Genomic DNA, 12,207 nt, shown 5'->3' with positions numbered 1-12,207 from the left:
GGCCAAGGGGTTGGGGGGATGGGGACCATGGGGGTCTGTCTGTGGGAGCACACTGGCCACCAGGGGGCAGCTCCTGCGTTGCGCATCTGCTCCCTGGTGGTCAGTGCATGTCATAGTGACTGGTTGACCAGTTCAATCATTTGGTCATAATGGTCGCTTAGGCTTTATATATATATATACAGATGCCAAATCCTCATAACAATTTTATATGCAGGTATTACTATTCCTGACTTAGAGATGAGAAATGCTGAGGTTTAGAAAAGCCTTGCAGGAGCTTAGAAGGCCAGGACCTTCCCTTTAAGACAGGACTTGACCCAGGGTGATCATTTCATCATTACTAAGAGCTGGACCAATTGCTGGGGAAATTTGAGCCTTGCTTCTTCACTTTCCTTTGGGTGCAGACACCTGGCTTGTGGAAAAGAGCCTTTTCTCACCTTTTGCTTTGACTATATTCTCCCATCCTTAGTACCCGCCGCCCATTATTTTTATTTATTTATTTACTTATTTATTTATTTTAAAAAGCTATCCTTTTAATTTTTATTTAATTTATTGGGGTGACATTGGTTAATAAAATTACATAGGTTTCACGTGTACAATTCTCTAATATGTTATCTGTATATTGTATTGTGTTTTCACCACGCAAAGTCAAGTCTCCTTCTGTCACCATTTACCCCTCCCCCCTTTACTCTCTTCTATATCCCCTCACCTCCCTTTCCCTCCAGTAATCAGCATACTGTTGTCTGTTTCTATGAGTTTTTGTGTTGTTTTTTCTTTTGCTTAATCCCTTTACTTTTTTCACCCAGTCCTCCAACTCCCCTCCCCTCTGACAACTGTCAATCTGTTTTCTGTATCTATGAATCTGTTTCTATTTTGTTAATTAGATTCCACATATTAGTATAAGTGAGATCACATGGTACTTGTCTTTCTCTGGCTGACTTATTTCACTTAACATAATGCTCTACAGGTCCATCCATGCTGTCGCAAAAGTTAAGATTTCCTTCATTTTTACTGCCAAGTAGTAGTCTATTGTGTAAATGTACCACAGCTTTTTATCCACTCATTTACTGAAGGGCACTTGAGCTGCTTCCAAATCTTGGCTATTGTAAATAACACTGCAATGAAATAGGGGTGAAGACCCCTGTTGTATTTAGATTCTAGTGGCTTCTGTGTCATGTGTAGACTCCACTTTGACTTTAAGTTCTTGTCTTCTCTGTTCAGTCTAAGGCTTCCCTCTTCCTCCAACCCCAACTCTGAGAATTCAAAATATCACCTTCTCTTTTCTAATGTGCAAGTCTTCTCCAGGGTGGGCACCAGGGCTTATTACCTTTGTCTCCCTGGTAGACATCAGGCACTTGACAAAAGATGAAAAGGACTCATTAGTCCATGAGACATGCCTTTCTACAAACTCCCTTTTCCTAAAACTCAAGCTGTTTGTTGTTGTTGTTTTGTTAATCCTCACTCGAGGATATTTTCCCATTGATTTTTAGAAAGAGTGGAAGGGAGAGGAAGAGACAGAGAGAAACATTGATGTGAGAAAGACACATTGATTGGTTTCCTCCTGCACGCACCCTGACCAGGGTGGGGAAACTTGTGACCAAGGTACATGCCCTTGACTGGAATCAAACCCGGGCCCTTCAGTCCTTGGGCTGATGCTCTACCCACTAAGCCAAACCAGGTAGGGCTGTCTCTTCGTTTTTGTTGAAATTTTAAGTAATCTGAGATTGGGAGAATGTCTCAAAAAATTACCAAGCTTAACTCAGTTAAAATTGTGTAGATCTAATATACACAATTTAATTTATTCTTAAAACTTTTTTTATCCTTAAAACTTAAGCTCTATTTTCTGATATCAAAAGGTAACTTCTACTGATAACATTATTTGAGTATCAGAATGGTAGTTTTTCTTTTCAAAAGCAAATTATTAATTTTAAAAACAATTTTTAAAAATTGAGAATGTACAGTATAAAATTCAAAAGGTTCAAAGTTATATTTACTAAAAAGTAAGTCTTTCTCCTCCCCATTTTTCCAGGTCTCCAGTTCTCTCTCTCTTTTTTTAAAATAAGTTTTTATTGATTTTTAAGAGAAAGGAAGTGGGAGATAGAAACATCAAAGAGAAACATCAATATCCATGGGCTCTGTCTTCTACATGCACCCTGCTGGAGATGGAGCAGGAAACCCAGGCATGTGCCCTGATTGGAATTAAAGCAGTGACCTTTTGGTGCCTGGTTCAATGTTCAACCACTGAGCCACACCAAATGAGCTCCAGTTCTCTTTTGACAGTCAACAACTATTACTGGTTTCCTGTGTTTTCCTCAAGTAATTATCTCAAACTAGTAAGAAAGATCTATAAACTATTGAGAATTTCTCATTTGTGAGATAATTTTGGCTTTGATATCCTGAACTTGGATTGGGAAGTTGTTTAAATTTGATATTTAGAATAATTAATAATTTATGTCATGAATGACATCATCAATAATCTATGTTCTGATGTGAAAATCCTTTGTACCCCTAGAGAACCATAAACTTGGGCAAGATGCAGGAGAGAAGGGGAGAGACAAAGAGGGGGCTAAAGTTACTGACAATTAGTTGCAAGTTCTTATAAAATGTTATTTTCCCTCATAGAAATGGTGCAATGATATTGAATTTAAAGTCAGAAAGGGTTTGGTGGAAATGTTCAGAGAAGACATATTTCTAAAAAAATAAATCACCTAAGGAAAAAAATGTGAATTATCTCAACATTTCTAAGTTTTTTAAAACATTTTATCCACTCTAATTGCAACTATTATCACTGTATGAAACTATTTCTGGCTTTTATGTAGATATGCCATATAAACGCATGTTGACTAACTAAGAATGAACTTGGGCAAAATCTTTAAAAGCAAGAACAGAAAAGTAGTTCATAGTATCCATCCTAAGAAAATGTTGAATGAATCCAGGCTATTGTTTAGAGAACACTGCTCATACACCCTGGCAGGCTAGGGGAAAGGAGGCCAGAGTGTTCTTATGAGTTGAGAAGACCTGTGGGAAGGTCTGGCCTTGGGGTTGTTGGAAAAGGCTTCATACCAAAGGGGAGGGGCTGTCAGCAGAAGGAGGCTGGAGGTTACCATTGGCTGCAGAGGCTGAAAATGGGATGAGAAGTAGCTAGCCAGAGAGGCTCACTTTGACTGAGGACCCCACACCATGGTATAGAAGAGAAAGAATCACCATTGGGAATCTGCTCACCTAGAAGATGCAAACATCATATTACATCTGCCTTCAGCAAGGATGATCTTTCCTGCTCCTTATATCTCCTCCCAGCCTTCATCTCTCTAACCCTGGAGGAGTCACAGGCAATCTGGGGTAGAGTGCAGTGATTAGAAACTTTAATTCCATCTGCAATCTTAAATCCCCCTTATAATGTAGCTTAATATATCCATAGGTTCCAGGGATTAGGGCCTCTTTGTGGGAAAGCGGGTGTTATTCTGCTTATCATGTTTAATAGAATGAGATTGTTCTTTGGAGCTGAAAATAACCAAAGGACTTTTTAAAATTTGAGACAAGACAAAATACAAATCTAAACCCAAATGAGATAACACTTCACACCCATTCGAATGGCTATAAATATATATATTCGGAAGATATATATATCCCCAGAAAAATAGCAAGTTAAAGAGGATGTGAAGAAATTGGAACCTTTGTGAGACTGTAAAATGGTGCAATTGCTAAAGAAAACAGTATGATGTTTCCTAAAAAAATTAAAAATAGAACTACCATATAATCTCAGATTCCCATTTCTGAGTATATATCCAAAAGAATTGCAAACAGAGTCTAGATGAGATATTTGTATATACAAATATCTCATGATTCACAATAGTCAAGAGGTAAAAGCACCCCAAATTATTAATGGATGAATAGATAAACAAAATGTGGTTTATTTTTACAATAGACTATTATTCAGCCTTCAAAAGGAAGGAAATCCTATCACGGTCTACTTGAATGAACCTTGAGGACATTATGCTAAGTGAAAGAAGCAGGTCTCACAAAAACAAATGCTGTCTGACTCCACTTATATAAGGTATCTAAAGTAGGCCAATTCATAGAAACAAAAAATAGGATGGTGGTCACCAAGGGCTGAGGGGAGGGGGAAAATGGGAGTTGTTTAATGGCTATAGTTTCAGATGAACACTTTTTTCAGATGAAAATGTTCTGGAGATCTGTTTCACAACAATGTGAATATCCTATATAACAAAAAGGTTAATATGCAAATTGTCTCCTTGACTGGGAATTTGACCAGGGCGCCAGGGCTGGCTGGCCAACTGCCCTCAGCCCCTCCCCGCCGGCCAGCCTGGCCCAATTGCCCCGAACAGGATGGGCTGGCCGGACCCCACCCATGCACAAATTCTAGTATTTAACATGATCGAGCTGTACACTTAAAAATGGTTGAGATGTCATATGCTATGTAGGGTTTTTTTGGGTCACAATTAAAAAAGAAAAGAGCAAGAGTCAAAAGTATGGGGTTCAAGATCTCACCCAACTTTTTATCGGAGGATAGGTAAAGCTGAATCTACAAATGGGGTTTGAATGGACCTGGGGGAAAGAATAAAGTTGTTTCCTACTCACATCCTATCATGTAAGAGCGAGAGCTCTTACCAGAAACCAATTCTCCCAATACTTCTAGTCTCCAGAATTGTGAGAAATAAACTTATGTTGTTTAAGCCACCCAGTCTGTGGTATTTTGTTAAGACAATCCTGGCAGGCTAATAACACCGGTTTTCTGAGTCTCACTTTTTTCAATTATTACAATGCTCTTGGGACTCATCCATGTTGTTGCATTTATCAGTAATTTGTTATTTTTCATTGCTGAGTAGTATTCCATTGCATGAATGTACTATAGTTTGTTTAATGATTCACCTGTTGATGGACATTTGAGTTATTTTGAGCTTTTGACCATTACAAATAAAAGCTACTACGAACATCCTGTGTAAGTCTTTGTATGGACTTATATGTTTTTCATTTTACTACCTAGGAGAGGGTTGCTGGATCAAATGATAAGCATATGTTTAATTTTATAAAAACTACCCGACTATTTTTCAATATGGCTGTACCATTTTGCATTTCCATTAGCCATGTATGAGATTTCTAGTTGCTCAGCATCCTTGCCTACTCTTCGTATTGTTAGTCTTTTAAATTTTAGCTGTGGCAATAGGGATGCAATGCTGTCTCACTGGGGCTTTCCTTTGTATTTTCCTGATAAGTAGTGATGTTGAACATCTTTTTATGTGCTTAATTTCCATGTGTATATCTTATTTGAGGAAGTGTCTATTCAAATCTTCCGTCCCCCCACTTAAAAAAAATTTGGGGTCTTCTGATTTCTGAATTATTGAGTTATAAGTTTTAATATATATATTCTGGATTCAAGTACTTCATCAGATATGTGTTTTGTAGATATTTTCTTCTGGTCTTGGCTTGGTTCTTTAAATTTTATTTTCTTAAAAGTATCTTCAAAGAACAGATGGTTTTAATTTTAATGAAGTTCAATTTATCCAAAATTTTCCCTTGTAGTTTATGTTTTTTATGTCTTATCTTAGAAATTTAACTCAAGGTCTCTTTATTAGTTTTCCATTATTCTCATCACAAATTACCACCAATTTAGTGTCAGAAGACAACACAAATTTATTATCTAACAGTTCTATAGGTCAGAATAGATGAAGAGGAAAAGTGGGTTCTTTGGTTGGTTTCTCGGCTCTGGTTTCTCACAAGGCCCAAACCAAGGTGTTGGTTCTCTGGGTTCATATTGAGAACCTTGAGAAGAACCTACTTCCAAGTTCATTCAGATTGTTGTCAGAATCCTTTTTCTTTCGGTTGTATGACCGAGGTCTCCATTTCCTTGTAGGGGTTGCCCCTCACTCCTGGAGGCCTCTCTCTGATTCTTGAATGTGGGTCCCTTACTCTTAGAGCCAATAAAAGCACATGGGATCCTTCTCATGCTTGGAAACTCTAATTTTTCCCTCTGCCACAGATGGAGAAAGTTCTCTGTTTTTAAGGGGTCATAAGCTTAGATTAGGCCCACTTGGATAATTCAGAGTATTTTCCATATTTTATTTTATTTTTTTAAATTTTTTTTATTGATTTCAGAGAGGAAGGGAGAGGAAGAGATAGAAACATCAATGATGAGAGAGAATCATTGATCAGCTGCCTCCTGCACACGCCCCCCCCCCAGGGGATTGAGCCCACAACCCGGGCATGTGCCCTTACTGGGAATTGAACCGGGGACCCCTTGGTTCCTGGGTTGACGCTCAACCACTGAATAACACCGGCTGGGCACTTTTCATATTTTAAAGTCTATAACCTTAATTACATCTGCAAAGTCCCTTTTGCTATATCACATAGCATAGTCACAGGTTCTTGGGGTTAGAGAGTGGACATCTTTGGGAATTCTTTGCATATGATATCTAATTGTTCTAGAACAACTTGCTGAACAAGTTAGGTGTTTGATTTCTATCATGATGAGAAATTATGATTTTCATAGTTTCTGAACAAACAGAACCATGACTCATGCTTCATAATTGTTATTGCTGATTTCATGGAAAATCCTATCACATTTTTGGCATTTACAAAACATCTTTTTTTCTGGGAATTTTTAGGAGTGGGGCATGTGAAACTCCATTTCCGTCCTCACTTTCTACACACATCCAACATTCCAGATGGCCAAGGAATCCATAACTTAGTGGCCAATTCTATATTTATGCTACTTAAAGGCAGAGTGAGCAAATCATGGGCTAGCTCTTTGGCTGCTTACAAGTTTCTGCCTCTTGTCTGGATTGTCACTGAGGCTGGACCTTGGGATGGATCAAGACTTTCCACCCTGGGAGCTGGGGGAGGGATGGGGTGAGAAGTGAGGCAGGAATGATGCCTTGCTGTGAATGTCTCTGAGAAAAACATCACCCCTCTTTTAAAAAAAAGTTTCCCACAGTAAAAACTGTATCTAGGAAAATAAAGAACAGAAGGTGGCCAGTCTCAGAAATTCTACCCTCCCAGCTTTCCTTAGTCCCCAGTCGGCTCACTCCCTGGGCAGATGGTCTCCTCTGGGCTGGGAGTGGGTCACTGTTCTCTTTGAGGATCCCCCTGCCTGACCTTAGCCAGGGTCATGGATCTGGTCAGCCTGTCAGGAGCTGGTTACCTGTTCTGTAGTGGGGCCAAAGCATGAAGCATGATGGGACCTCAGCTCCACAGGCACAGAAGGGCAGGAGGGTAGGGAGGACCTGGGACAACTCAGGTCAAGGGCAAGGAACTCTCACTTATCTCAGGCAATGGCAATGACTTAGCTTTATGAGCAGCCATTGTGTGCCAGGCACTTTGTATATGTGATTAGATGAAATGACACTTCTTCCCTTCTGAGAAACTAGAATGATTAATTTGGGGCTGGGCACCCTGCATTATCTGTCAGTGAAAGAAAACTTTATATACTCCAGGGCCAAGGGCAGGTGTTCTTTCAGCAGAATAAAGCCCAAGCCAGGCTGAGTAGTTCTCAAGAAATAACTTGTGAAATAGACCATGTTAGTTAAGTGGAAGAAACCTAGGTTGAAGGACTCAGCTAAATAGAACTATAAATCTTTCCTGGGGATCAGGAGCAGGAGTCAGAAGGAAATTAATTCTTCAGGGTAAGGTGTGCTTTGGTTTTAGGTTATTTGGGGAGTGAAGTGGGAGCCCACCACTATACACCCTTTCCTCCCTCCCTTGGGTGCAGTGTTCCTTCTCTCCAACCCCCCCACTTTACCTCCTAAAAAGCAGAACAGTGGGAATTATTCTTTGAAGCACTTAGAGGAAAAGGGGTTGTTCTGCTAGGGACATTCCTTTCCCCTCCTGGTACTGGGTCCCTGGAAGGTGGGTGTTCCCAGTGCTTCTTTCAAGGTGTGGCTGTCACTGCTTCACTGCCAGCTTGGGGCCTCTGGTCCTCAGCTCTGGGCCCCTCCTGTCTTCACTTTGTGTTTCTCCATGCAGCCACTGCAGGAAAGCATTTCAGTCTGGACCTGTCAATAGTCTGGCTCCCATGATGTTTACAACTGCCTGTAGCCTGAATATAATGGGGGTGCCTGGCAGCCAGCTCAGGGCGATTTCACATGGAAATAGAATACCAGCTCATCATCCAAAATAGCTTCAGCACGAGCATCTCAAGGAAACATCTCAAGTCTCTCAAGATTGGCTCCTAGCAAAGCATCTTGAAGATCCTCTCCACTCACCCATCTCTGAAGTCCTGTTGACAGCTGCTCAATAATAGTCTTTCTTTCCCTCTCATATGCTCACCCTCCCCCCCAAAACCTGGCCCACACCGCTGCTTTTCCTCTTAGTCTTCCTTATCTCCTTACTCTCAACTCCTTTCTCTTCCCAGAAGCCTTAAATTTGTTCCCTTGTCAAAAGGTTAAGTCAGACAAAAGACCAATCTTATCTTAGTGCAATGGATGCCAAGCCTAACAGTGCCCAAAAAGGGTCCTCTGGCAAACTTGTTAAAAACACCGCCCGGGCATCAAACCTAGAGATTCTTATCCAGGGTTGGGAATCCCAGAATCTGCATTTAAACAAGCTCCCTGGTGATTCTGAAGTGGTTGACCATTTTGTAGGGAAGCAGGATTCCACCCCAAAATATGTCTCTTTGGCATGAGGATTCTTTTAGGCTGATTATTTTTAGGAAACAAAAGGCTCTGGAAGAACTTCTCATCTCCTCCTTAACTGCCTAGAACGAATTTAGATTGGAGGGCTTGTTTTAGGAAGGAGCTATCACCAGAAATAACTACAAAGAATGTGTGGGCTAAGTGTGGTGGGCTTGGGGTTGGGCAGGGCTTGGAGATCTAATTCCTTTCTGTGTCCCATTGTCTCTGCAGGGCAGGGCAAACATTTATTTACCAACATTTGCCCTTCCCATCTTCCTCTGCATTGCCTTCCTCCCCCAAGTCCCAGCCCCTACCCCCTTCTCCTTAGTTCAGAATGGCATATAAGCCTCAATTACATGACTGTCTGTGGGCTCCCATATTCTTATGGAGCCTCCTTATGTACAAAGTTAAGTTTGTTTTTTCTCCTGTTAATCTCTCTTTTCAGTTTAATTATTAGACCCTGAAGGGAAGAGGAGAAAGTTTTCCTCCTCAACAAGTTCAATGAGAAGCAGACAGATGTGCAACCATCTCAGAGGACCCCTCTATAAACATCATCTTGTCAGGTTTACTTTATTAGGACCAAAGACCCTTCTGGCAGTGAGGACCTGATCCTTGGCCTGCAGCATCCTGGAGAGCAGGTCATGTTCTTGCAAATGGGAGGGTCAGTAATTCAGGTCTGAGTGAGCTGTTGGCCATCTCCACGTGGCTGAGCCTACCACGTGTCCACAACCTGTTTGATGAAAAACTAGACTGCACGACCCTCTTTCCAGCGTACATTGATTAGTGCACCTCAGTTGTTGCATTATGCTAGCTGTGAGGTCCCAAGCTTGTGATACAGAAGGTACCTCTGCAGAGGGGAGGCGGGGATGCATAGGTGGAGGGGAAGAGATCAACCAAAGAACTTGTATGTATATATGCATAACCTATGGGCACAGACAATAGCGGGGTGGAGGCCTGGGGTGCAGGGTTGGGATGAGCTATAAGGGGTTAAAGGGAGAAAAAATGGGTCATATGTAATACTTTCAACAATAAAGATTTAAAAATTAATTAATTTAAGAAAAAGAAGGCACCTCTAGCCTCTGTCCCAGTAAGAAAATCCTCACTGAAAGTTTTTCCAGACATAAGCACATGCCTAACCATGACAGTCCAACTGGTTACTCTTAGCCAACCTAATCTGGTTTTTGGTTGTTGCTCCTGTTACTGGATGGTCAATCACAGAGTCATTGAGAGCAGGTTGCCCCCCTTAAAAGCCCTCTCTACTTCCTTCTAGTTCCCACTTTCACTATCTTTACTTCCTTTCTGTCTCTGGAGCGGGTCCACACTGCCCTCTGGTGGTGGAACAGCATTGCACAGTTGCCTGCAGAAGTCCATCATGCAGCTAATCTCAGAGCCTGACTCTGCCCGAGCCTGGAAAGCACCCGAGACAAGTAGTACTCAGCCCAGAATCTGATTGCCAATGAAGTCTACCTCTCCTGAGGACAGATGTATTTGACCAGGGGACCACACCTTCCCAGCTCCTAAAAATGTGTTTTCCAAGGTTGAATTCTGGTGTCAGCTGGAGGGGGGGATAGATTCTTACATAGAATTCCTTCAGGCATTTTTCTGCAAAGCTTTTCTTTATTCCATTTTTGCAGCTTTAACATTGCCAAGCTTCAGGGAACCATTGTTGAGTCATTTATAATCTCTTGTCTCACAACTTGGGTGGAGGCAGTCCTGAGTTGACCTGGGCTCTCAGCAGCCCTGGCCAGTGCGGGAGGGAAGGAATAAAACCCAGCTGGATCAGGAAGAGAGAAATAGCCTGGGTACAGGACTAGAAGAGATCCCTAGGGAGAGGCAACTGGCATTGTCTGCCAGGCTGTCACTTACACTGGTTTCATTAAGAGTCATTAGTATGTAAGTAGGTGTGCATCAGAACTGGGTGGGCCTGGGCAGCAGGAGACCAAAAGAGGGTGGCCTGAGCCTACAGCTCATAGGGAGTGGGGGAAAGCCAGCTGAACTCAGCAGAATAAACCAAACCCTGCTCTTGGGGGTGGAAATAGTTTGAAAACCAGAAAAGCAGTACAGCAATAAAAGGGAACCAAAGGAAGAGATGGTCTCAGAGATAGGGGTCTTGGTTGTCATGGCAACCAGACTGCTAGTGGTTGAGACTTCCCACTTAAAAGAAATAAATGCCTCTTTAGTGTTTTTTTTTTCTTTTTTAGTGATAAAGCAACCAAGACCCATGATGGGGGGAAGAGTTTGAGAGTTAATTTAGCTTGCCAGTGCCAGAATGAAAGGGTCACAAATGGATACAAGATCATGTAGACCACAGCAATTCTGCCCACTGGGAACCAGTAGGGTGGGAGATCTTTTATCATAACACTCTAGGGAGAGAAAGCTTTAGTGCTCCCATTAGAAGAATTTGGAAATCCAAAGATAATCCCAAGAGAATTATTATCTCTAGGACCTACCATTCCCTTCCATAATGGCACCAGGAGTGGCAGTCTTTAAGGCCATATTTGCCGTCTTCTTATATAATAAAAGAAATTCTGTTTCATTATATGCTTTTCTTAAGTGCTCAAACTGCCTCTGCCCTTTTCTGGATCATAGGTGAAGTCAGTCCATGTCACACTTCACATTATTGTGGAAACACTTGTAAATAGGACCTAGGAGATGTCTATACATTTTCAATTTATCATCCTGTGGCACTAGGCACCTCCACGGAAGCTCCAACACACTATCCTCCCAGTTCCTCACTGGGAGACTGGGAGATCCTATTGGACAGCCCTGCCTGGTTATGGGGGAGAGATGGGCTGTGGAGGTGTCACTCATTCTTTGGATTGGTCAGCTTGGGCTGCCCTAACAAATCCACAGACTTGGTGGCTTCCACAACAGACCAAGGTGCCAGCTGATTCAGTTACTGGTGAGTGCTCTCCGGGCTTGCAGATGGCCACCTGCTTGCTGCGTCCTCACATGGCCTTTCCTCTGTGCCTGTGTGAAGAGACATCTCTGCTGCCTCTTTATCCTCTTACAAGGGCACAAATTTGATCAGAATCAGGCCTTACCTTTTTTACCTCATTTAATCTTTTTTTTTCCTCTTTCTTTTCAAGATTTTCCAATATTGCTGGCAACGTGGGAGAGCAGGTCATCCATAAAAATCTTCTTTGACCCCCCCCCCCCTCCCCGCACTGCAATAAGCCAGTTGCTTATATTGGGTAGAAAGATAAAGATTACATGGGGAGGTAGGCAAAAGGAATAAGAATGGGTATAATGGTTACAGGTTACTGGCAATGTGGGCTAGGGGGTGCAAAGGACAGGCAACTGACCTCATTTCACCTTTAAATGTCTTCTTATAGGCCCTCTCTCCAAATATAGTCACATTGGGGATTAGGGCTTCAACCTATGAATTTGGGGGGACCCAACTCAGTCCATAAAAATCCTCTATTGACACTAAATAAGAATGAAAACTCAGAAACACAGATCAAGCCCTAACCGGTTTGGTTCAGTGGATCGAGCGTCGGCCTGCGGACTGAAAGGTCCCAGGTTCGATTCCGGTCAAGGGCATGTACCTTGGTTGCAGGCACATCCCCAGCAGGAGGTGTGC

The 12,207-nt window shown here is 42.0% G+C and overlaps 1 long non-coding RNA gene across 1 annotated transcript; it reads left to right on the top strand.

Moving 5' to 3' along the window:
* Window positions 1-1,880: 1,880 nt before the first annotated feature.
* Window positions 1,881-2,711, top strand: LOC106724113. Its single transcript, XR_001359875.1, has 3 exons — window positions 1,881-2,026; window positions 2,085-2,087; window positions 2,656-2,711. It is a non-coding gene; the product is annotated as an uncharacterized LOC106724113 (long non-coding RNA).
* Window positions 2,712-12,207: the final 9,496 nt, after the last annotated feature.

This window comes from Myotis brandtii, unplaced genomic scaffold (assembly GCF_000412655.1).
Source record: "Myotis brandtii unplaced genomic scaffold, ASM41265v1 scaffold727, whole genome shotgun sequence".
Lineage (NCBI taxonomy): Eukaryota > Metazoa > Chordata > Mammalia > Chiroptera > Vespertilionidae > Myotis > Myotis brandtii.
This window is presented reverse-complemented; position numbering and strand designations above follow the sequence as displayed.